This window comes from Lissotriton vulgaris, chromosome 5, assembly GCF_964263255.1.
Source record: "Lissotriton vulgaris chromosome 5, aLisVul1.2, whole genome shotgun sequence".
In the NCBI taxonomy this organism is placed as follows: domain Eukaryota; kingdom Metazoa; phylum Chordata; class Amphibia; order Caudata; family Salamandridae; genus Lissotriton; species Lissotriton vulgaris.
Window position 1 is genome coordinate 1,977,465,352 of NC_141693.1, and position 26,923 is coordinate 1,977,492,274.

Sequence of the window (26,923 nt, forward strand, 5' to 3'; positions counted from 1 at the left end):
TTGCACACTGGATACTGATGCACGTTTTAAAGTTTTGGGATTGATTACGATGTTGTTATATTAGGATGATTTAGGGGGTGGGCAGAAGTTAAGGGGGGCAAGTAGGTTGAGATGCACTGTTGGGTCAAACCTATAGCTCAGAGAAAGAGAATGAAAAAAGACTTAACCAGTGAAAAAAGACTTAACCGGGGCACCTCACTGGACAACCCACTAAATTCTTGAAATCAGATGAAGGATGCCTTGAGTTTGTTGTTTCTGGGGTGAAGCGAGTACCACCAGAACAAGCACAGAACACTCTTTTTTGAGAAATCTACTTGACCATGAACACTGGCAGTGCTTAATTTGAGCCGTTGGTTTCAGGTGCTCAGCACCGGCACTTAATTTTACCAGTCTGCCACAGGGTGGCGCTGTGAAAGATGACTATTGACTGCAGCCCAATCCATTCTTAAAGCTTTGGTGGCCTATAGTAGGCTGAATTGTCACACTTGTAAGAGTGAGATGATTAGTAATTGTGTTGGTACTGCCACTGGCAGCGCTGGCAGGCGCAGTGTGTGGTGCAAGCTGCAGGGGACCCCTAATGGAGGCCCTGTCACTTATTTTTTTTATTAAGCACCGAAAACTGGTGCCTCTGCATTTCACGGAAGAGTGCATGCAGCAGGCTCTTATACACTTCCATGCCTCTTTCACTCTCTTGCAAGGCTCACCGACACATGGGAGCCTCAGCGAACCACAGAAACCTCTCACCCCACTGTCCATAGATGGGTTTAGCTTGCCTGCCCTGCTCACACCCTCTGAGCTGGAACCATCGAACTCTCTTGCGAGGCGCACCCAAACATGGGAGGCTCCTGGGACCCCAGAAACCTCTCACCCCACTGTCCATAGATGGGTTTATCTTGTCTGCCCTGCTCACACCCTCCGAGCTGGAAACAACGAAACGCAGGAGTGCAACCTAGGTAGCCTTACCCTGTCACTGGCTACTTTATGGGTATATTGCGGCTCAAAGTGCCCCTTTTAATCACCTGGGTGTGCTCTTCAGGAACCCTCTTTCACGTTATAGATCCCTGTTGTGAGACACATTAAGTCTGAATTAACTAGGTGACGCTTATGCATATTCATGAGTTAGTGCCTGTGTACCTCATTCACTGGTGGGAAGTGCCTAGAGTCCTTTCTGTACCTTCTACACTGATAAGAGCAGGTAACACACTTGTTGCACTATTGCAATATTCTTTTGTGTCTCTGAATTAGTAGTCACATCTGCTCTCACAGAGATTTTTGTAGTAATATAGGGGCTTGAAGTGCACATAATAGTGCCCAGTGTACGCGTCCAGTATCTGCGTACCTTCAGGGCGGGGGATAGTTTCAGAGTAAGAACAACATCTTCCTCATCAGTCCATCCCACCAAACGTCAGTACCGCGCTGCACATATAATTCATACAGTTGTTCTCATTTCATATATATCGGTAAACCTCAACTCCCCATTCAGCGTTGTCGTGAACCAACCGTTTTGCTGCTTAACCCCAAGTCACACTCACCCCTCCTGTGAGGAGAACCTGTTAAATGTTTTGATATCACAAATGAATGTTTGCCATTTGATCACTTGCTCATCCCCTTACAGCAAAGCAATTTGTTTGGTCTTTGTTACTATCTGGTCCTGTCTCGTGGTGGTGGTCTTTGTTACTATCCGGTCCTGTCTTGTGCGGGCCTGTAAGGCAGCTGCCTGCAGTGGCATTGATGCAGCACCGACTCGGGTTGCTGACTCTGACCTAGCTGCCTAGAGACAGGCCCGACTCTGGCCACCATGTGCCTCCAAGTATTACATTGGGGACAATCAATTAATCAATCAATACATTTGTAGAGCACACAACTCACCCGTGAGGGGGGGGGGGGTGGGAGGGTGCTGCTACTGCTCGATCAGCTAGGTCTTGAGGATTCTCCTGATGGCCAGTAGGTCCTGGGTCTGTCGTAGGCAGATGGGGAGGGTTTTTCAGGTTTTTGTGGCGAGGTGGGAGAATGATCAGCCGCCGGCGGTCACTCGATGAATGCGGGGGACGGTGAGGTGGTCAGCCGAGCGAAGCTGGCGGTTCGGGGTATAGAAGGTGAGTCGTTCGTTGAGGTAGGCTAGTCCGTTGTTCTGGAGAGCTTTGTGAGTGTGGGTGAGGAGCTTGAAGGTGAGCCTCTTGTTGACGGGGAGCCAGTGTAGGTCCTTCAGGTGGGCTGTAATGTGGCTGTGGCAGGGGATGTCGAGAATGAGGCGTGCAGATGCGTTCTGTATGGTTGTAGCTGTTTCTGGAGTTTGGCGGAAGTTCCTGTGTAGAGAGCGTTGCTGTAGTCCACTCTGCTGGTGACAAGGGCCTGGGTGACTGTCCCTCTGGTACAGGTGGGGATCCATCTGTAAATCTTGTAGAGCATGCGGAGGGTGTTCAAGCAGGTGGAGGAGACGGCGTTCACGTGCTGGGTCAATAACAATGCAGAGTCAGTCCAGGATGACTCCCGGGTAGCATGTGTGGTTCGTGGGTTTCGGTGCAGGTCCCAGGGCGGCCGGCCACCATGAGTCATCCCAGGCGGAGGGGGTGGATCCGATGATGAGGACCTCTGGCTTGTCAGAGTTCAGTTTCAGGCAGCTGATCGTCATCCATTCGGTAATGGCCTTCATTCCTTCGTGGAGGTTGGATTTGGCGGTGGTGGGGGCCTTGGTGAGGGAGACGATCAGCTGGGTGTCGGCGTATTAGGTCGTGTGATCTGGCGATGTTGGCGAGCGGTGTCATGTAGATGTTGAAGAGTGTCGGGCTGAGGGACGATCCTTGGGGTACGCCGCAGATGATCTTGGTGACTTTAGAGCAGAACGGTGGAGGCGGTCACTCTAGGTTCTGCCGGTGAGGAAGGAGGTGGTCCAATCCAGTGATTTGTCGTGGATCCCTGCGTTGTGGAGGCATGTGCGGAGGGTGTGGTGGCAGACTGTGTAGAAGGCGGCCAAGAGGTCCAGGAGGATGAGGGCTGCTGTTTCTCTGTTGTTCATTATGGCCCTGATGTCGTCTGTTACGGCGATGAGGGCTGTTTTGGTGCTTTTGTTGCTGCGGATGCCGGATTGATAGTATCTATTTATTTAGTGTTTTATAGGGTGCAAACTTGACCCGTTAGGGTATCAGACCGCTTTACAGGAGTCATAGAGTTATACAAAAGGCTGAGCATCGCATAGTATTCACACAGTGCTGGAAATATAATTGATAGAGGACACGTAATTACAATTCATATTTACAATTACGCAATACCGGGCCCCAGGTATCTTGGGGGGAAAACTAGATAGTTAGGGGGAGGCCAAAGGCGGTCGTTAAACAGGGTCTCAGTGGTGGTTGATGGCAAAAGTTAAACCAGGAATTTCCCCATAAGGAAGGTTTTGGCTTCCTTCTTGAACCGTGCCAGAGAAGGGATTCTTCTAACTGCGGGTGGGAGAGAGTTCCATATTCTTGGTGCGGCCCCAGAGAAGGCTCGATTGTAAGTTTTTTTGTTGTTTTTTTTAAATGTGCAGGTTGGAGGAGGAGGCCGCTAGCGGACCGAGAGATTCTACTTCCTCCAGATATCACAAGTTTCTGTGCAAGATATGCCGGAGAGTTTGCGTATAGCGCCTTTTGCGTGATGCATGCCAGTTTCAGCTGAATTCTCGAGAGGTAGCCAGTTCAGAGCTTTAAGGTCTGGAGAAATGTGGTCGAACTTCCTTGTGGAAGTAAGTAGTCCTGCGGCTGCATTGAGGCAGGCTTTCAAAGGTGCCAGGGAGGTCAAGGGTAACCCAAAGAGAGTGGTACAGCCATATTCCAGTCTAGAGATTACATGTGCTTGGACTTCCATTTTTAGGTCAGGAGCGTTGAGGAAGGGTTTCAGTTTCCTTAGGTAGCTAAGGTGGAACCTGGCGGATTTGGCCATCGAGTTGATGTGATCTTGCATGTTTAGATTGCAGTCCAGGGTTACTCCCAGAGATTTGGCTGATTCTATGATGGTCGGTGGGCAGTTTAAGGCTGTGATGGATTTTATCCATAACTAAAGCTCAGGATTGGTTTTTGTAGGGGAGATTAGGAGAAATTCTGTTTTCTTTGTGTTGAGTTTAAGTTGATTGGAGGCAAGCCATTGGACAGTCAGTTTCAGGGCCTCATTCAGGGAGAGAATCTCCTTGAGAGAAGAGGCTTTGATGTAGATATGGGTATCGTCAGCATACATATGGTAGGAGATATTCGCGGTGCGTAGAACATCAGTAAGCGGTTCTAGGTAAAGGTTGAAGAGCGGGGGGACAGGGTTGATCCTTGAGGGTCTCCTACCGTGACCAGAGGGGGAGCAGACAGGTTACCGTTAATTAGGAATCTCTGTGATCGGATTTGTAGGAAGGATCTAAACCATTCTAGAACAGAGCCATCCAATCCCATCCTTAGTTTGAGGCGTTCAAGTAGCTTTTCGTGGTTGACCATGTTGAAGGCTGAGGATAGATCTAGGAGGATTAGGAGACCGGTTTTGCCTTGGTCTAGGGCTTGTAGGGCATCATCAACGATGTGGAGCATGGCGGTTTTGGTGTTGTGCCCAGGTCTGAACCTGGATTAGAAGTCATCTAGTAGGTGGAAGTTGTTGATGTGTTGACTTAGCTGTTGTTGCACACACTTCTCCAACACTTGGGCTAAGAGAGGGATGTTAGAGATAGGTCTGAAGTTGTCCGGGAGGCTGGATCCAGCGAAGTTTTTTCAAAATGGGGAGGACTTGGCCAGCTTTCAAAGAATCGGGAATCAATCCCTGCCGGAGAGAGACGTTAATTATTGCAGTCCAGCTAGGAATAATTGATTGGGCAACGGCAGCTAGGCAGTTGGAGGGGAGTAGGTCATTGAAATGTTTATTAGGGTTTAAGGTGGATAAGATTTTTGAGACCGTCTTCTTCATAGAATTTGAAGTCGGTCCAGTGTGCTTGGTTTTTAGATGAAGCCAGGGTGGGTGGCGTGGAAGGAGGAGGTAGGTCAGTAAGGGGTTTGGGAGTATGTGGCTGAACTGAGGTTTTTTTCTGAGGCTGTGATTTTCTCTGCGAAGAAAGAGGAGAATTCCTCGGATGAGATTAGAGACTTGGGGGTTTCTTTCTATGTTTTGGCCAGTTTATTGGATTGGTGTTTGACCAGTTAGAAGAGTTTGTGAGGCTTGTTCTTGCCGTTCCCCAGTTCAGATCTGAAGAATTTGTTTCGAGGAAGGAGGTCAGTTGCAAGTTGACTATCTTCTCGATGACTTTCGCCGGGAACGGGAGGAGGGAGATGGGCCGGAAATTCTTGAGGTCCTTGGGGTCGGCTTTGGGTTTCTCGAGTAGGACGTTGATCTCTGCGTGCTCAAAGCTCTCCGGGAAGGTGGCGGTCTTGAAGGAGCTGTTGATGACTTTGCGGAGATGGGGTGCGATGCTGGAGCTTGCTTTGTTGAAGATGTGGTGCGGGCAGCGGTCGGATGGTGAACCGAAGTGGATGGTGTTCATGATTTTGATGGTGTCTTCATTTTTGACATGGGTCCAGGAAAGCAGGGGGGCGATGTCGATGTGGATGGGGTGCAGTGAGTCTGAGGTGTCTGTGTCAGTCGTGGAGGCCTGGTTGCTGCATCTGTCGTGGATGTCTGCGATCTTGCAGTGGAAGAAGGTGGCTAGGGAGTTGCATAGGTCTTGTGATGGTTGGATGTCGTTGGAGTTGGAGCTGGGGTTGGAGAGTTCCTTCACGTTGTTGAAAAGCTCTTTGCTGTTGTGTGCGTTATTGTCAATGCGCTCTTTGAAGGATGTCCTTTTGGCAGTACGGATGAGTTGGTGATGTCAGTCAGTCGGGGAGGCCTGGTTGGGTTGCTGCAGCTTCGTGGATGTCTACGATCTTGCAGTGGAAGAAGGTGGCTAGGGAGTCGCAGAGGTCTTGTGATGGTGGGATGTCATTGGAGTTGGAGCTGGGGTTGGAGAGTTCCTTCACGTTGTTGAAAAGCTCTTTGCTGTTGTGTGCGTTATTGTCAATGGGCTCTTTGAAGGATGTCCTATTGGCAGTATGGATGAATTGGTGATGTGTGCGGATGGTGCTTTTGTAGGCTGTGTTGCTGTCTGGTGTCTGTTTCGTGGTGCCACTTCTTCTCGAGCCAACGGCAGGTCTGCTTGGATGCCTGGAGGTCGGCGGTGAACCAGATGGCTTTCCTGTCGGAGCATCTGTTCGGTGGTTTCTTGATCGGGGCGAGAGAGTTGGCGCAGTTGTCGATCCATTGCCTGAGGTTGAGGGCGGCGGAGTCGGTAGTGTCCGTTGGTAGGTTTCGGGCGAGGGTGGTGACTAGCTGGTCTTCGTTGACTTTGCTCCAGCTATGGTGGGGGGCCCGTTGTGTCCGGTGATGCGTGGTGGAATTCTCGAAGGTGAAGGGGACGAAACGGTGGTCGGTCCAGTGGAGTTCGGTGGTGTGGTTGAAGGTGACTTGTTTGCTGGCTGAGAAGATTGGGTCGGGCGTGTGTCCGGCAGAGTGGGTGGGAGTCGTGCCGAGCTGTTTGAGTCCGAAGTTGGCAAGGTTGTCAAGCAGGGTGGTAGAGTTGCTTTCGTTGGTGTTCTCAAGGCGGAAGTTCAGGTCTCAGAGGAGGATGTAGTCCGTGGACGCAAGGGCGTGCATACTGATGAAGTCTGCAATGGAGTCACTGAACTGTGGCCGGGGACCGGGTGGTCTGTAGATGAGGGTACCTCTGAGGGTGGGGTTAGGATTGTTGTGGATCTGGAAGTGCAGGTGTTCAGTGGTGATGAGCATGTGGTCGGTGCTGGTCGAGAATCTGAGGGTGTTTCTGTGGACGATGGCGATTACACACTCTGCGCCTTCCTCCTAACAGGACTAATTGTGTTCAAGATTGACCATGACGTGACCGTCCCCTCTTCTGCATGCTGCTACCTTCAGTGGACCAGGTGTTTTTAGACGTGGCACTGTGTGTGGAGAAATTCTTAGATTTCAGGCAAACATTCTCGCCAATTTGTTTTCAAGATGTTTGTTTAAATCTTTTGATTTATTACTGGCTGGTGTGCCATCAGGTCCGGCTTCACCAAAGGACCTTCCGTACCTGGCGAAGGGGTGAGGCAGCAGCACAAGTGGGAGAGGTGTGGCACAGCGGCCAGAGGGGCTGACTCCATAGCGCAAGTCTTACGGTTCGATTGTCGGTGGCGGCTCTGCATCATGTGACTCTGGGCAATATCTCATTCAGTTTCCGCAGTGCCCTCCCCAATCCCCCACCTGTGCCTGGATACCCTTAGGTACACAAATGTGGAATTATAAGTGCTGCACAGCCACTGGTCTCACCGTTCCTTGGAGAGTAAAGTAGTCAACAAGTTCTCAGCATGATAAGAATCGATTTACGGGGCCTCTAGACAGGGCCACCGCAATTATACGGCTTGATTGACTAAATTATGCTGCATGAAAAGGAAAATTATGTACACATTTTACTTAATCGTTTTGCCATTTTTGCACATGGGAACACAGTCGGGGCACATATTCCACATTATTACTACCAGTCTAACACCCAAATACTTGAATGAGCAATTGAAAGATGAAGTCACCCTTTACAATGGACCTTCCACTGCGCAGCATCATGTGTCACCACGTTTTTAGGAACTTTTGATCCATTTGAGCTAGAAACATTTGTTTTTGTTCTAATCTGCAGTTTATGCAGCAGGTGATGGAGAAGGTGGCAATTGAGACAAAGCCATAAATATTTGAAAAACGTTTTGGACATGGAATCGAATAATTCCTGTTGCCTGGCCTATAGATTACGCCGGAGGCGCGACGATCCGTGGTTTGCATAGCGCCATCCCCTGCTCTACTCCGTCGTTTTGTCAGGAGATCTAGTTCACGCCGTATAAAACTCAAAAAATGAATAAGAGGAAGCTTAGAGCGGGGGAAACTGCGAATTCCATAATGGATGAGAATTGATACGGAGACCGAGACAGAAGCGTTAGCAAATGAACACGTATGTGTTAGTTTAATGCTTACAGAAGGGATCGGAGACCCATACATGGGTACACGAGTGCACTCGATAGATGCAACCATGCTCACTGGAAAGGACGCCTGTGCACTCTGCCTTCTGAAAGAGTGCTGGGGAAGGCATTGGTGGAATCCAGTGAGTGTATCGCAGAGGCGATGGAGTACGGGGACCAACTTTCTGATTACGGATCAAGAATTTCCTTTCCTGGCTTCTGCAGATAGCTGAAATGTGTGATCCTGGGACAATCACTTTTCCATCTGTACCAAAGTTGACTTATTTGTCAACATTAAGAGAACTTAGGTAAATGTTGAATTCTTATGTAAAATTAATACCGGTTTTATCCTGTTCCTAAGTGTTTTTACAGGCAAGTTCTAGTGTAAAAATGTTGCTTTCAGATACATTCTTGGCTAGACCATGATAGTATTGCTAATACATTTGCGTCCAGTTTGTCCCTTGATGGAAAGCATCCGGTGCAATCGAAGGACCTGCTCATGGGTGTAATAAATGGCCCTGTGCTGGTCAACATGCTCGATTGCGCCCATATCTGGCTCTTTCAAAAACAAGATGTCCAGGCAGCAGCCAGCCCAGTGAATATCATTCTGTAAACCACATTGCCCGATACCTGCACTCACATTGCAACAAATCAGTGTAATTTGCACAAGTGTTATAATTTCTGACTGCCGTAATCTACTGCCTATGATGGCAGCAGGAAATTTGTGGGCGCTCCCTCGTGAGCGCATCCCGGTAGGGGTCAGCAGTTACTCATGGTAGCGGTGGGGCTGCCTGTGAAATATTGCATTTTCTGTGGTTCTGTAGCTCAGCATGTTTTTTTATCTCTCTCTTATACAGCAGTAATGTTGTGATGCAGTATGAAATTGCCCGACTGATTTACTGGTCAGTGACACAGCTTTGATTGAAGGGTGAACCAGACAGAGTATTCTGCAAGGGGCCATGAGTTAGTTCCCCAGCAGTTTAAATTAAATGTACACGTACTATGGCCAGTTCCCATTCCCCAGTGCCACAACCAAGTCGGGGTTCGAACATACTTGCTGAGTGTGCATTCAGGAGCCATTGCGAATCAATAAACGTTTGGGAAACCAAGGAGCAGCTCACATTTCCCCCAAAATGTATCATATGCTTTGCTGTTTATGACGTCAGTTCTTAACCATATCACAATCACAAACTATTAAAAAATGTTCTTATGTTTTTAACTTTTCCTTTATTCGGGTTGCCTTCCATTTTTGGAAGTACCTGCACACTTGAAACAGGAAGTGACATCAGAGGAGAACAGGAAGTTCATTGTTCAGACCTAGTAGAGAAAGAAAGGTTCCATTTAAATGGTGTTTTCTTTTATTCCACCATTCTCGTAAAAACGAGAAATGACTGATGTACCAACAGTTTGCACTGCATATCCTCCTTCTATAGCTTGCAATGCTTCAGGTGTTGAGAACAAGTCACAAAACCGAGGACAGCCCAAGTAAGGGAAGTGCTTACAAAAAAGAAGAAAAAGAGGGCTGGGAAGAGTTTAGAACTGAGAAGTATAGCAGAGGTTAAAACTTAAATATTAATCCACATCATGTGTATTTTGGGGAAATGTGTTTGCATTTATGTATTTTATGACTGTTAATCAGACCAATTCACAGAACCCTTCTGGAGGTCAGTAAAACGTAATAAATGCTAATGCAAACGTTTATCATTACAACACAAAAACATAAAAGCTTGAATTAAAACTTTTAAAAAGCACATGCAGGAGAGAATCCATGTAAATGTCACCGATTGTCATTCCCTAGATTGTGTTGCTATAAGACAGAAGTGGGGTGAAGCCATGATTGGGAGGGAGGAGGGCGTTTTGTAAGAGGGAATAAAGGAGTGAGATAGAAGGGAATAACGAAAGACAGGAGAAGGGCCTGAATTTGAGGAACGCTGTGCTCTTTGTTCTGAGTCTGACTATCTAAGGGGTTTTGGGAGTTGAAATTTGTGGCGCCAATTGGACAAAGATGCCCATCAGCTGTGACATGTAACTGGAAAATCCAGGACCACGAAGACTGGCTCCTGCCGACGGGGAACCCATATGGACAGTCCTATGGTAGTCGCTAAGATCTGATGTCCAATCCAGTTTGCCCTTCATGGCTAACAGTGTGTAATGTTAGTCAACCACCTCCCTGTGCATCAGTTGTGCCAAGTTCTGGAGCATCTTGAAACATTCCAGGATAATGTGCTGAGGTCGAAGAGACACTGAAGAGGGAAGAAGAAGAAAGCTGGCAGCATAGTTCATATGTCGTTAGTTGTGCCTCTAAAATTAATTTACACACAATGCAAGGAAAACTGAGAGAGTAGATTTTTCTTCATTCATTTTTTACTTCCTGCAGACCTCCTTTCCTCCAGTTTTTCTTTTATTTCTTGTTTAAACTATGACTCGCAGTCGTACTAATGAAACAGTAATTTACTAAGCATTTCACAAAAGCCTGAAGACATTTGCACCGTGTTTGCGTATGCTGGACCTTTGTTAAACAGACACTGGCAAAGTCAATAGCTCTGGTTTGCGTTCTGAGTCCTAACTGAAGTGTTAAAGTAAGGAAATAACCCCTGAACAAAATTATTTGCTTTTCATATGAGATGCTTCTGTGAGACAAAAGATTTAGGGGCCAATTCCGATGTTGGATGGACTCAGGTCCGTCCGACATTGGTCAGGAGCCGTAACCGACCGACCTGCTGTGGTTGGTTACGGCCTTGTTAGTACGATGCGACCGAACCCTGTTCGGTCGCATTCATATGGTTCACAATGCAAGCATGCATTCCGAGTGGAATGCATGTCTGCATTGAGAAAAGCAGGGGTGCAGTTCATCCCTGCACCCGGTGGCTGGCACCCCAAGGTGCCTGCCACCAGGTGCAGGGATCCACAGAGGGGCACCATAGGTGCCCCCAGGCTGCCATTCAACAGCCTTGCACCCATGGGGGCCCTGCTGGAGGCCCCCAAAGACAGTTTCTGACTGCCTTTTCGTGCCGGACAGACCGGCACGAAAAGGCATTGAAAAACTGCCATCGTACTCCCTCGGTCGTAAGGAGGCGACCGAGGGAGTACTGGAGGATTTCCGGATGGCAGACGGGCTCTCCGAGCCCGTCGTAGGCCATCCGGAAATCCAAGTCGGATTAGTTTCCGACCGAGCCCATCGGAACGGCTCAGTTGGAAAGGAATCCGTCCGATACGTACCAATTCAGTTGGAATGGCTCTGAACATGGCTCGGAGCCCTTCTGACCCGAATTGGAATCGGCCCCTTAATGTGTGAAGATTCGGTGTACTTTTGAGGTGTAAAATAGACCGCCATGCATTGCAATGCAAGCATGCCATAGGAAGCCGAATGATGCACCAAACACCCAATAGCGCGTGGAAAGAGAGAAATGCTCCTCTTAGCGGTGCTACAACCAGCTCTACGTATGCTTTAAAGAACTGGTAACTGTAGATGTTGCAGACCGCTGCCCTGACAAGCCGGACAAGAATAACGAGGACACAGCTATTGTAAGGGTGATGGTACAGAGCTACAACCAAGGCTGTGTAGGAGACCAAAAGAATGACATCTGGTAAAAAAAATATTCTTGACATCAGAAATGTTATGCTAATGATTGAAGTTTACATAACGATCCAGATTGAAGCTTAAAAAAGGACAGATTCAAGCACACTTGTCTGTAAAATGCTTGGTAAGTCCTTTAAATGAAAAGGACAGCAAATAGTTAGAGAACCTAGTTCTTCTACCTCAAAGTAAGTCATTTACCCACTCTAAATTTTTAGGATCAAGATAAGTTTCACCAAAATTGTTGAGTGCATCGGTTTACCGACCATTGCCTCCCTAACAGGGTCACATAACTAAGCAGATCAAATACAAGGTTACCATTTCTGTTTTATTTAATACCCAAAAATGGTTGCCCTTACAGGAGCTCTGATTATTAGTTCATAATACACTTGTCACCTATGTATTTTGGCTGAGTGTGACTTTAAGCAAAGAAAAATGTTGGCCATGTGATTCCAGATCGCTATAGTCAATGCCGTATTGACACCGCTTATGGATGGACCAACTTTACTAGGCAATGTCATAACACGGGCAGGCTTTTCTGAATATAATCATTTCCCCTGGCTCATTTGTTTATTGTTTTGGACCAGTATTACAGATAGCATTATTTCCATTTGATATGGGGATAAGCGTACAATAGCGAGGTGCAGCCAAACAATACCGAAACTCACACATGGGTGTCCAACAAAGGTCCGGAAGAGTCAGGTTATTTCAAGGTTTTCAGTAAAATGACATACTTTGTAAGTTAGTTCTACTTATTGCCTGTAGGTAAATTTATTTTATGTGGATAGCCAGAAAATCTGTCATGAATCTATCCCTAGTGGACTCACGTTGGGCACCCCAATATTGATTATTGAATCACAGATCAACTTCTGGTGTAATCTGTTTCTAAACTTCTCTTGGTGGGTTTCCAGTCGGTAACTTATTTCTGCTAACTTTGATGCACTTTATTTTTTTTAGTTGGACATTTTTTATTAATTTTTTAGACCAGCATAGCAGCACTATTAAATCAATGTAGAAAAGATAGACTAACATTTGAATGAAAGATTTTTTTTTTAAACAGCGCTTAAAGACATATTAGAAATCAAAGTGGAGAAGTGTGGCTCAAGTGGAGAAGTGTGGCTCAATGGTTAGAGTGGCAGACCCTGATGCAGAGGTCTAGCCCGGGACCAGGGTTCAATACCCCGCCTCGGCGGGTCTTGGGCTCAAAATTCCACGGACCTGATAATTCTCGCCTCGGTGCCTATTCCAATCATGGAGTCCCACTCTGCAACTCTGGGCAATAGCTTGCTTAATCTCCACAACGGACCCCACAACGCTAAGGATGCCTGGCATCCACCTTGGGGTTGCCCAGGAGTGGACGCCTCACAGGGAAAGCCATGATGGGTTCCACATATATTAAACAAAACAAGAGCCAACACTGGGGTGTCAAATTTAAATGACTGGTCAATTTGTGGCGACGGCTGCTTCGATTGAATCAAAAACAACCTAATTTCTTTTAACCACAGACAAATTTATTCTATTTATAAATCAAACTTTTTGTCTTTTTCTGTTTTTTGAGCACACTATTCGTCGTGCATGGAAAATACGAAATATACAAAACAATGAATTATATATACAAAATATACAAACAGATAAATATACAGTTTCAGACACACTTGGCCATACATTCATACAGCATGCATTCACAACAACAAACAATATATAGAGAAACACTACGTCCGAGCATCGGTCATTCAGTTCAATGGAGAGAATTTCATTCTATGTTTTTACGATCTGTTCTAGTTGTTATTATCACAGTCTGTTTTGTAGAACCAAATGAATCGAACAACTGTTCCGACAAAAATTGGTGACCAGATGCGGGACACAGAAGCTGGTCGACGCGTTTCGAACCCCTTTTAGTTAAATGGGGGTTCTCCTCAGGACCGGAATGGTTCTGGAACAAAATAGAAAGGGGAGTGGCTTAGGAAAACAGTTCAGGATTGAGATGAATAAAAGGGGATCAACTCCCTGTGTTCAACAGGGGCTCCCTACCTTAATCCACAAGTATTAAGAACTCAAACAATGGCAGGCAGGTGAAAATCCAAAGTGGAATAGTATTTCCCAATAGGCGTGATCAAAGTCGCTGTGGGGGAAGACAATACAAAAAGACTACATTTAGTGTCTACTCTTTCACAATGGTTCATTCAGCTCTAGAACGTCACGGGGAAGCGGTCGGGTTCATGGAAACTTACCCGTTCGTGACTTGCTTCGTGCTCGCTGTTCTATCAGCCGGTGTCTGTACGCCCGCTCCTCTGCTGTAAAAGGGAGCGATAAGAGTTGTTAGGAGGTTAGCGTGGGAGACGCGTGTGCATTGAATGGACGGAATGCATGAGAACCTACCGATGCGGGAGCAAGGCGTGAGACCTACTCCTTCGGCGGTGTCCGTGGTTCACACTGCTCGAGTCGTCGAGTGGGAGTGGTGTCTCGGTGCTTCCTGGTTTGGATATGGAGGCCTGGGGTTGCTGGGACTTGTAGTCCAAGACCACGATTTCGGCTGGAGAGTCAAACAAAGGCTGGCGTGGACTAGCTCATGGGCCGGGCTTGTAGATTTCAGAAATTTCGTTTAGTCCCCGTACGGCAGTGTTGAATTTCATTATGAGCATAGCTTCAGGTTGGGACAATCTAGCTTCAGTGTCACCACCCCTGGGATCTTTTTCTATTTTGGACAAAACTGTCCATCGCAAATCAATGTTCTCGTGCTTATATTTGATCCAATGATTGACCAATGGGGCATTTTCAACCCCCCTGCGGACGCGAGATTTATGTTGCGTGATCCTGTTTCTGATTTCTTGTGTAGTTTTCCCAATGTAGACTAGAGGGCAAGGGCAAATGATGGCATAGACTACATTTTTGGATTTACAATTAGTGAAGGTATCGTGTTTCCAGTGTATATTGTCAAATGAAAAAACTGATTCCTCGATAGTCTCATCACAACAAGTGCATGTCCCGCACTTATGATGTCCTTTTGGTGGAGGTAATCTGAAAAGGCTGTGTAATGTGGGTGCCCTAGTAATTGGTAATGCTGCCCTAACGACATAGTTGGCCACACTTTTATCCTTTTTGTAAGCAAAAAGTGGTGGTGCCGTGAAATCCTCATGCAGGTTTTTTAATAGGTGCCAATTTGACATGATCAGCTTTTTATGTAAGTTTGCAGCTGGACCGAAGGTGGTTACACAGACCATCCTTTTAACATCAGGTTTGACTCTTTTCTCCAACAACGCCTCTCGAGGGGTCCACCACGCTCGTTTGAGGGAGTTTTTTATTAGTTTTTTAGGGTACCCTCTCTGAATGAGTCGATTTTTCAATTGTTCAGCATGGATGAAATATTCTTCTTTACTCGAACAATTTCTGTGAATTCTCAGAAATTGCCCATAGGGCAAGTTCTGTCTTAGGCTGCGAGGATGGTTACTAGTAAAATGCAGCGCTTTGTTCCTATCGGAAGGTTTCCGGAATAGTGTCGTGCTCAAACCTCCATCTGAAGGTTCCACTTTGACATCCAAAAAGTTGATGGATTCATTTGAAGCTGAGACTGAAAATTGGATGTCAGTCGTTCTCGAGTTTAACCAACATACGAATTGGTCCAGGTCATCATGTCCTCCTGTCCAGACCATAAAAATGTCGTCGATGTATCGCATGTAGTGTGTTATGCTGCCGCCAAAAGGATTAGATTGGTAAATGAATTTCTCCTCAAATAACCCCATGAACATTACAGCTAGCTCCGGGGCAAAGGGGCAACCCATCGCCACCCCTTTCACTTGATAAAAAAATTCATTGTCAAACGTAAAAAAGTTCTTTTGCAATGCAAATTGTGCAAGGTCTAGGATAAACTTTGTCGGGACTCTGACTGGTCTTTCCCTTTTGTCAAGGAACACTGTTAAGGTTTCCATTGCTTGTTCTTGGGGTATCTGGGTGTATAAAGACACCACATCCAGTGTAACTAGGAGTTGCCTGTCCTGATCAAATTGGATGGTCGAAATGCGGTTTAGAAAAGCAGTGGTATCTTGGAGATGGGCCGGGATGATCTGAATGAAGGGTTTCAAGAAATGATCGATATATTTGGCTATAGGTTTAAACAGAGATTCGCATCCTGAAATGATGGGCCGTCCTGGTGGATTTTGTTCGTCCTTGTGCAATTTGGGTAGCACGTAGAAAACAGGCGTTCTAGGGTTTTTATTTTGTAGGAATGCTAACTCCTTTGGTCCTAAAAATCCTTCATCGAAACCTTTTTGGATGATGTCAAATAATTGATTCTTTAATTCATGTGTGGGGTCCTTCCCGATGCGTCTGTAGCAGTTCAGGTCATTGAGCTGACGATGTACTTCCGATTTGTATTTAATAATGTCCCATAGGACCACAGCTCCGCCCTTATCGGCTTGTTTAACAACTATGGTGTTATCATTTTTCATTGTTATTAGTGCATCTTTCTCTGCTTTGGAAAGGTTGAACTTCACAAATGGTTTCTTTTTTTCAATTGACGAAATACCTGATAGCACGGTGGTTTCGAATGTTGAGACTTCCTTCGGGATTTTGGGTCCTTTAGGACAAAACGTAGACTTTCTCTTAAGGCCTGTGGTTTCCTCATGGGTGTTCTCAATAGCATCTTGAAAAAAGGTTTTTAAACAGATTTTTTCGACAGAATTCCAATGTCTCAAGTTTCAATCTTGTGAAATCCGTAGGTCTAGATGGTACAAAGTTGAGCCCCTTAGTTAGGATAGATGTTTCTGCTGGTGAGAGCGTCCTATCGGATAGATTGTAAATTGGTGAGGGTTCTAGTTGTTGTAGGATTTCTGGCGCGTCCTCATTTGCCATGGTTGTGTATACCGGGCTCGTCCTCTGGGTTTCGGTTGACCCCGTCCTAAAAAAGGCTGCTGATTTTGGGCTTGTTGTTGGAATTGATTTGGTCGGTTGCCTGCCCTATTTTGATTTGATCTATTGCTGTTATCTGGTTCGCTTCCAGAGGAAGATGTTGTGTCTGAGAAAGTTAGAAATTTTTCGACGTGATCGTCCTTGGTTATCCTGTAGATAGCGTCGTGAATCCGAATAGGTAAAGAAGTCTTTGTTGAGGTATGGATAAATTGATTCCAATGAAAAGTTTTTTTTGTCCACTTCGAACTTATTGTTTTTTTGAGTCACCGTGAAGTCCTTAAATTCAAGTATTTCTTTGTCAATTTTCTCTAAAAGAGACTTAGAATCAGTAATCAATTGGTTGGTTTCAATTTCCTTTGTTAAAGTTTCGATCTCCTCTAGTTCCTTCAGAGATATCCTGTGTGCCGTCTCTATGGTGAGGACCATGAGGTCCCTGCTGCACTTTGTTTCAATGCCGCTGAAACCTTTTTTATACAATGGATCGTCTGTGAATACCACTGGTATGTTACGGATCACTAGACCCGCTGGGATGGTACCAGCCCGGAGGTGTTGCAGTAAAAAATGACCGTGCAGGTCTGTCCGGATCTGTTTTTTACGTAACCGAATGAGCTTATCGGATTCGTTCTGAGTGTTAGCTGTGAGGCTGAGAGCCGCAGAGGCGAACACTGGAGGATCCCTGATTAGATTTTTAATATGTTCTTCACTATAAACTAGTGTGTCTTCTTCAGCCATATCACACAAGTGAAACACTTAAACAAAACACACAAAGACAATGTGAGTCACGAAAGTGAAAAGAAAAAGAAACAAGTATAAGTGAGTGAGAGTAGTTCCAACTGTGTAACCAAACACGAATGCCCACAGACTGGGCAGAAACCAATCGAAAAACAACAATTAATACCCTGCGGTAGAGGTTGCTACCAATCAGGACCTCGCGAGCAATTGCCCGCTCAAACGTCAGAGAATCAAGAAGGGCCTTGACTCATTACTCAGGATGGCTGAGTCCAACTAATATATTAAACAAAACAAGAGCCAACACTGGGGTGTCAAATTTAAATGACTGGTCAATTTGTGGCGACGGCTGCTTCGATTGAAACAAACACAACCTAATTTCTTTTAACCACAGACAAATTTATTCTATTTATAAATCAAACTTTTTGTCTTTTTCTGTTTTTTGAGCACACTATTCGTCGTGCATGGAAAATACGAAATATACAAAACAATGAATTATATATACAAAATATACAAACAGATAAATATACAGTTTCAGACACACTTGGCCATACATTCATACAGCATGCATTCACAACAACAAACAATATATAGAGAAACACTACGTCCGAGCATCGGTCATTCAGTTCAATGGAGAGAATTTCATTCTATGTTTTTACGATCTGTTCTAGTTGTTATTATCACAGTCTGTTTTGTAGAACCAAATGAATCGAACAACTGTTCCGACAAAAATTGGTGACCAGATGCGGGACACAGAAGCTGGTCGACGCGTTTCGAACCCCTTTTAGTTAAATGGGGGTTCTCCTCAGGACCGGAATGGTTCTGGAACAAAATAGAAAGGGGAGTGGCTTAGGAAAACAGTTCAGGATTGAGATGAATAAAAGGGGATCAACTCCCTGTGTTCAACAGGGGCTCCCTACCTTAATCCACAGCGGTATTCGTACAAGCGCCTTGAGACCCTTGCGGGTGAGTAGTGCGCTATACAAGTATCAATTTACATTTACATTTAAAGTACAGCATGTAGTTCATATAAGAAATACAAGAAGATGCAGTAAAATAGAACTAGTGCAAGAGGACGAAAAGAAAAGTGGGAAGAAGAGCTAGTAAATTGGAAACTTGGTCAAACTAGAGGATTTAATATTGTAATAAATAAAATTAGTTGCAATGACAAAAATACACAAAAAGTTAATAAAAGAAAATGTTTAATAGTTGAACAGAAGCCGAAAAGCACTTTAGGGGTTCAAATACTTTAACTTTGACATTAAGAAACTTAATTAGAGGAAGATTTATATGATGGTTAGTAGGAACCAAAGTACTTCTCAATCTTTCTTTGTGTATCAGTGGAAAAAATATGTGCTTTGTCAATTCTTTTGTTTGTACAAATGCCATCCCAATGCGCTATATTTTAGTTTTGAAAAGTCTTTCCTGTGCCTTTAATGGCCCCGGGGATCCCAAACCCCTGTGACTAGCTCAATCATTTACTGTGACCAGGGGGGCCCACCCCAGGGACACAGTACTTTCCCCGCCTGCACCAGCACAGGCAGGGAAACGGGTTTACTTCCGTCTGGCGAGAGCGTTTTTAAATCTCCCGCCAAATGGGAGCAAAAACGAAGTCAGCTCCCAGCCCTCTGGTGATTTAAAAATGCTCCTGCCTGCTGAGATCCAACTTGTGTTTTGTTTGGCAGGCAAGGGAACAGAAAATATATTGCTTCCATCCGAAGGGCTCAGCATAAATGCAGTTGCTTCCTCCACCATGCGGGGAGCTGGATGGTGGGTGCAGGGGCCATGGGTCTCACCTGCAGCTCCCAATGTGTTGGTCGGTGGGTGCCTCTGATGGGTCCCGGGACACCCACCTATATAATTGTTACAGGCGCGGGGACAAAATAAGCTCTTTAAAAGAGTACAGCCCTGAGTGATGGGATCCCGGGGCCTATAAAGGCTCAGGTACGGGCTGCAGGCCCCTCCTCCTTTATTTACATTTCAGCCCTTGAATGGACTCCCTGGGGCCTAATTAGGCTAAAGTGTGGGTCTATTAGGAAGAGTGTACACACTATGCAATGTTTGCCAAAAAAGACACTATTTGCTTAAAATAACCAAAGTCTGAAGGTGCTCAAGATCACAATACATGCAGCCTTCATATGGTGGTGGACACTTTACAGACAGCCCATCTTCTGAAGCAATAGAATCACATGTACGTACATAGGTTATTACCTGGTGCACACAGTCTCTCGGTTGTGTGTAAATTGTTATGCTGAGATGATTCAGTCTAATAATTCAAGGTTGCTTACAAAAGTTAGTATCTAATATGTAGAATATTACCCCTGTTGGAAGCTATTTCTGCAGAATCAAAAAACATGCGTGGAACATAATAAATACTAGTCATCATCTGTCAACTGCACACGGAGTGACTCTTCAATGAAAAGATTTAGAACGTGCTCAATACCTCTGCACACCTATGATGCATTAGGAGCACATACATTTTGTAAACACTTACACCCATTAGCTGAACCCCAGACAGTACAAAATTTGGTAGAAAAGTAATATGGTAGCTGACCTCCACTATGTAAACTATTAAACTAACGCTCGGCGGAGCGGGGGGACACCTACCTGATTGAAGGGGGGAGGCGAGGAAGCCCCCACTGCAGCCGCCATCGCCAGGAGTCACTCTCTTGCTGCCCACAGCGCCGCCGCCCCGGGACTACATCTCCCGGCAGCCTCAGCGGCGGCGCTGCATCGTGACCTCACAAGAGCGCCAGGAGGCGCCTGAAATGGCTCGGCGGAGCGGGGGGACACCTACCTGATTGAAGGGGGGAGGCGAGGAGGCCCCCACTGCAGCCGCCACCGCCAGGAGTCACTCTCTTGCTGTCCACAGCGCCGCCGCCCCAGGACTACATCTCCCGGCAGCCTCAGCGGCGGCGCTGCATCGTGACCTCACAAGAGCGCCAGGAGGCGCCTGAAAGCTGCGCTCTGCTCCGCTCTGCGGGACGCCGGGCGAAGCCCGGGCAAAGGGCGGGCCCTCTGTGGCCCTCAGAGGCCCAAGGAGGACAGGACGGGCCACACCCCTGACATTTCCTTCTAAGAGGTACTGAGACTCCCATTATCATTTCTATTGACTAACTTTGGCGCACCACATTATAACATGTCCATCTGGGAGGAGCTGAATGCCCTGTGTGGAACCAATTATGTTCCGGACATATTACCTACTATTAGCATGGCCACCAATCCAGATGATGTAAACGCCACCCTGCAGGATTCACCCCTTCACTCTAATAAACACAAATCCCTAGCCAATGCACCTCCGGGGGGGGCCCAACTTTAAAAGGAAGCACGATGGCGATATTGTAAACGAGCAGCAACCCAAAATTCAAAAATTACGCACCAGTGCCTCTCATCCCCCCTCCAACTCAATCACAGCGATAGGGGATATGGCGTTTGGAAATATAGAAAACCGTGTATCACCCCACCAACCAACTTTATTGGCCCAGCTTGAGCATTTATTAACATCTCTCATATCACCACTGGTGACCAAAATTAACGATCTGGGGGACAGGTTATCCAGCATCGAATTAATAATCAAAACGCATATACCATCAAGTATTAAACCAGTAGTATCCAACTGTCCTATTCCCCTCACTATCCCTGAAAAACCTAAGCCCAATTCCCACAAGAACGCCCATACGCAAACATTACCTTTAGCAACAGGCTTTAAACCGGCCATAAAGCACCCGTTAATAGACCATACTGAGGCCAAACCCGAACCTGTCAGAATGCCACAAATTAACTTGCCCCCTGAAGCCGCCCCTTATGTGTCTGTTGTTTCTGGGGTCCCACCATCAAATCAGGGAAAGTATGAAACACGCCAAGACCTGTTAAATAAGGTTATGTTCTGGTTACAGACCAATAGACCTCTGCCACCTGACTTAGATGCTGGAATTTTAAGCGTCAGGAGGGTGGGGTGGTTGGGCGCGCTGCCAAAAACCATCCCGGGGGATTTGGTGCTAATTAAATTCAAGCACAGGAACATTGTCCCATTCTTACGATCCTGCAAGCACAAAGAGGGGGATGGCCCAATCCGCATCTGGGACTTACACGACTTCTATCTATTCTATTCCATCAAGCACAACAGTAAAGAAATATAACGTCTGGGGTGGGGGTCTCTGTGCACCTAGTGCCCCTAGTTTCCTAGCTCCTAACAGATTTGAACCTCTGTTCAAAAATTGCACTTCCTGAGCCCTACTTACAAGAGCCCACCTATAATCTTTCTGTTGACAGAGCCCTGTTTGATGTTTCTCCCTTGATCCCTAATCCACTAAAATAGCACTGTATGTACGATCCTTCCTTATTTGTTAGAGGTGCTCCACCTGACAGGGAAATGTTATATACTGTTTTATACTGATTAGCTGATCTGTTTTATCAATTTAATCGTGTCTTAACAATTGATATGTAATGAAATATTGTTGTATTTATCTATGTTCTGTTGCTGCTTTTATGATTTTAAATCAAAAATCGAATAAAGCTAATCTGATTCTGATTCTGAACTAACACTCTCATTGGATGTCATCAGTGATGTCCTCAGTAATACCATCAACAATGCCACTTGAGATGTCATCAGTGATGTCATACATGATGTCATAGAACATATCATGAGTGATGTAATATTTGATGTCATCAGCAGTGCATGGTGGTGGTGCAAGTTATAGTTCTCTCTGACAACTATAACATGAATTTCTGTGGTTTTTTTTTAGTTCAAAACGTTAATGTTGTCACTGACATTTTCACCTGACTATAATGTTACTTTAACCTTTGTTTTTTTCAGTGAATTTATATATATTTCTCCCCCCCAAAAATTAATATATATATATTTCACCCCAATATATATATATAATATAGCCTTACCTGAGCCGCCGCTCCTCCCGAGCTCCTCACTTCACCGCCGCTCCTCCTCGTCATCACGTACGTTGCGGCCAGCGATACGTCGTGGCCGTCAGCGTCGCGGCCGGTGCTACTTTCAGGGCACTACTTTTTTTTAAGTTATATTTTTAAAATTATGTTTTTTTTTATTTTCTATAGCCTATGTCCATCTGCACACCCTGAGGATTACAACAATGTATTGGGTGTGTGGATTGGCGCTGTGGTTCCTGAGTTTACCTTGCCAAAAGGTTTGTGTTCTCTCTTTATAATAGTAGTATAGATATATATATATATATATATATATATTCCATCCCAAAAAATATATATATATTTCATCCCCCAAAAAATATATATATATTTCACCCCTCCAAAAAAAATATATACATATATATATTTCACCCGAAAATATATATATATTTCACCCAAAAAGCAAAGGTTAAAGTGACCTTATATGTTTGCCTCAAGCGTTTATTTCTAAATTGAAAAATGGAGATACTCTTGGGGTTTCTCCATTTACTATTATAATAGAAAAAAAGTAGAAAATGTGCATTGTTTATGTTTTGCATTGTTGTAAATATTGTTGGCCCCATTCCTTATTTAACAAGTAGTCAAACTGTTTGAGTGTTTGTGCCAGGCAAGATTTGGGTGATGTGGCCCCAGATTTCCAGCCTTGAACTGAATGCTACCCCCAGCTAGAGTATAGGTGCAGTGTATTGTTCCGGTGACCTAAAAGTGTTTGAGGGGTTTTGAGGAGGCTAACCGTGATGGAAAAGGCTGTTGTCACCAGTTTCTTTAACTGTGTTGACAGAACACCTGTTGTCCGTCCTGTAGTTGTGCAGCTAATTTAGCACTTATTGTGGTTCTTGGTTCCTCAATTATAGTTGCATGTGTGAGTGAAAACACAAATGAGCCATTAACATGAATATCTGTATATATTTGTATCATAAATCTGTAGAGACGACCGACATCTGTCTCCAGTAGCCTCAAATTCAATGTTGTCATTTTTTCTTAGAAGGCAAGAATACTTATGAAAAAGATTTATTTTGCACACAAATCATTTTGTGTATGTAGCAATTGCACCCTCAGTCCTGTATTTGCTACTTTACTGAGCTAATATGATAACAATATGTAGGCTATTTTTAAGACATGGTAATGTGCAGGTGTTTTTGACTTGCTGCAGGGACCTAGGTGTAATCAATAGTTCACAAGTTTGAATCCTAGCTGTGCTTATTCGGCCCTTTATCCTTCAAAGGTAGATGAAACAAGCATCATTCAGTGAGATAATAGGAGGTTTTGTGGCTACCCTCATTTTTTTTAGGTCTCGGCCTGCGATGTCTGCGCACATGCGCAGTAGAGCTGGCGAGATCTTATGTTTAGAGGGTATATTTCACTAGCGAGGTTAAGCCCCTCCCCTCTTTTCGATTGGCTGGCGTCACCGTTCATGCTAAACGATGGCCAGCCATTGGAAAAGAGTTGTTAATGACATACTTCTTTCTCTTTTAGCCCCGTCCTTTTCAGACTGGGCTCCTTGACTTCCTTCTGCTGTAAAAGATTTGTTATCTTTATGGGGCCTGCCCCATAAAGATTAGAAACCTTTTACAGCAGAAGGAAGTCTGGGGAAGAGAAAAGTCTACATCAGACAACCGTTTTCTCCTCCCCTGTCCTCGTTTCAAGCTCCCCTGCTCGCTGCTCCTCCTCCTCTCCCTCGTGTCCCCTCCCCTCTTTCCCGTCTTCCTTTCCTTCCTTGTGCTCCTCGCTCTCTGCCCATGTGCTTCTCTCCCCATACCTGCCCCTGTACTGCTCTCTCTTGCCCTTCTGTTTAGCCCCGTGATCCAGGATTCTCTCTTTTGCCCTTGTGCATCTCCCTTCATCCTGTATTGTTCTCCCTCATGTGCGTCTTCCCTCGAGCTCCGTTGCCTCCTCCTGCGTGTCCTTATTTTCCCTTCCTTACCACCTGCTACTCCCACACCCACGTCTGTTGCCCCCTCCCTCTCCCACTCCCCCTAGCTGTGTTACTCTTGCTTCTGCCGTCCACCGCTCCTCCGGGGCTCTGCCCACCGGCACTTTGTAAGCCGAGCACTTCAGCCCCCCCATGCAGCACTTCTTGCGGTGTACCCCCAGCACTCGCACTTACCCCATCTCCCGCTGGTATCTCCCGCCTCTCCGGATCCGCACACCGGCTGCAACTTCGGGATCCGCTAGTTCCCAGCAGCCCTGCCCCTGGCTCCGTGCACAAGGGTGTCCCGGCTCCGTGGACACAAGTCACTGCGCACCGGCTACTTCCAATGCAAACGGCGCAGATGTTTCAAGGGGCTGTCTGCTTCCAGGGGGTCCGGTGCCCCCCCAGCCGGGCCATGACACTCCTGTCTCCTCCTGCTGATGCCCCAACCCTGCCCCGTTCCTTCCAGGGTGTCTCGCAGCTCCTCTAACTCCATCACCAAACCAAACGCTGCCTCTTCCCTAGACGCTCAAGCGAGTGCCCCCTCTTGCCCGCCACCGCTCCCACTTGCACGACCTCGCAAGACCCACTACGCCAACAAATCCCCGCTCCCCCAGCAAGACTTCACCAAGGGGGGGCCAGTGCGAGGCTAGCTGAGGACCATGTATTCTGCATTGCCTTGCAGAGCAGCCCCTGCCCACCCTGCACCGACCCAACTCGCCCGACCGCCCCATATGGCGGCCCTCCCTGCTTTCCCCATCTGACAAATTCCCTTCCTCGGACGGCCCCCTCCCTCCTCTAACCCCGTGACCAAACCAAACGCTGTCTCTTCCCTAGGCACCCAAGCCAGTGCCCTCCCCTCCCCCGCTTGCACACCCCTTCTCACTCCCACCCCAGTTGCGCGGCGACCTCGCCAGACCCAAGGCTCCAACAAATCCCCGCTCCCCCAGCAAGACTTCACCAAGGGGGGCCAGTGTGAGGCTAGCTGAGGACCGCTGATCAAGGCCTACAGAGAGACGCGTTCCCATTTCTTAAGCTGGTGAGACAACAAACTAGGTAAGCAGGAACGTAATGTGAATCCGCAGCAGTGGTGGAAGGTGAAAGAGGACTCCAGTGCTGGTTATTGTTAGCAGTTCACACAGCGATGCACCTTTTGGGTAACACGAGTAGTAATAACTTTCTTTATAGTTTTGTGATTTAAAAGTGCTAGAAATAAAAGGAGGAACTATTACCTAACGTAATGGTATTTAATGTAGGGATGAAAGAATGAGTTAACATTGTGAGGATTCCAACTTGTAACCTGCAGGGTTCACAATCTGACACCTACTGGTGGGATCAGGTAGGAGGTGTGCACATGTCCCCCTTTCTGTGTGTTCAAACTCCATCCTGTGTGTGACCCCCCCCCCCATGCACCCTCCACACAATTCAAAATGTGGCACCTATTTCTGGGATGAAGTAGGAGATGGGGACATGTCCCCCTCCTCATGCGCATATGAGCACCTCCTGTGCAGATGAGACCATTTTTGTGCGTGTGAAGCCCATCCTGTGCGTGTGACGCCCCTCCTGTGAGTATGGCCCTGTCCTGTGCTTGTGAGCCCCCTATTGCATTTTCAATATGTGTGTGTGTGTCTCTCTCTCTCTGCGCCAGTGGCGGCTGGTGACATTTGAAAGTGGTGGGGCGGAAAATTATTGCCGGCCCACATGGCAGCAAGCGAGCGTAGAAAGTGAGCCCGTACAACCTCCGGGGCCTCGGGGGAGAACATATTGAAAAAAGAGTGGACAAATGGTGCATTTTTAAGCACATTTGAGAAAGCAGGAAGGTTAATAAAGCAATACAATTGAATTATGTCATTTAAGAAATTGCCAATTTTTATGAGCTCTAGAGGACAATCTTTGCCAGAAGCGCCAAGGAATGCCCTACACTTCTACTGTTGCCCGTGTACAGCGTTACGTAAAAACTCCATAGGTATGAGTGAACCTACAGAAACAATATTTTACTGAGACAGACATATAACTTAGAAAACCAACAGTAATAGCTCACTGTGACCCCACAGCACAAAAATATACCATGTCAGTGTGCAAGCGCTGCAAACGTGTACAGAAACTACCAGCAGTAAAATCATGGGAGAACAGCATAAACAATGCACCGTGAATTCAAGTCACAGAATCAAATTCACACTGTGAAATAACAGCACAGCCTACCCGTAAAGACACATCTCTCTGCACCATATGAGAAAAGCAAACACGTGGACAGCATAAATACACAAAAGTATATACTGTTAGCAGAGGAAATCACAAATATATAAAACTCTTCCGTTTTTTTTGGTGCATGAAAACATGTACTTAATCATTTCATTTTTCCATCAGCCCGAATGGAATAGACCTAGACATTTCTATGAGTTTCTTAAAAAGCAAAACAGAGAGGCACACACATTTGACGGAGCAACGACGAAAAAACAACTTGTTGTTACTTCAGAAAAACAGAGAACACAAACAAGACCGGACTTGCTGTAATACATTAGCAAAAAAAAACACATGGACATCATTATTTTCGGTCTGTAGAACACCGTTTGACACCCCGTCCATGGAAGGCATAATCTATGGAGTCCGCAGCTCGCATCAAGGAAGGCCTGTGTTTGAGGTGCCCCGTGTCAAAGTAGCAACCAGCAGAGTCACTTTATAGTATTAACAAACACCAGCAGGCTGCAGCTCCCTGATCGCTCGCTGCCGTTCATTATGTTAACCTTATCTCACAGATTAATGCATGTCACATTTTAGAATCTCTTTAGGTATTAAATGTGGTTCAATTCGTTCACTGGTAATGATGGTTATTATCAATCAGTCCTGACCCTTCATTTAACAAGTCATTGCATTCAGTGACTTTAT

At 46.0% G+C, this 26,923-nt stretch overlaps 1 protein-coding gene across 1 annotated transcript in view; it reads left to right on the top strand.

Annotated features, from left to right (window-relative positions):
• MVB12B (multivesicular body subunit 12B) overlaps positions 1 to 26,923 on the top strand; it is a 465,468-nt gene that overhangs the window by 258,222 nt on the left and 180,323 nt on the right. The window lies entirely within an intron of this gene.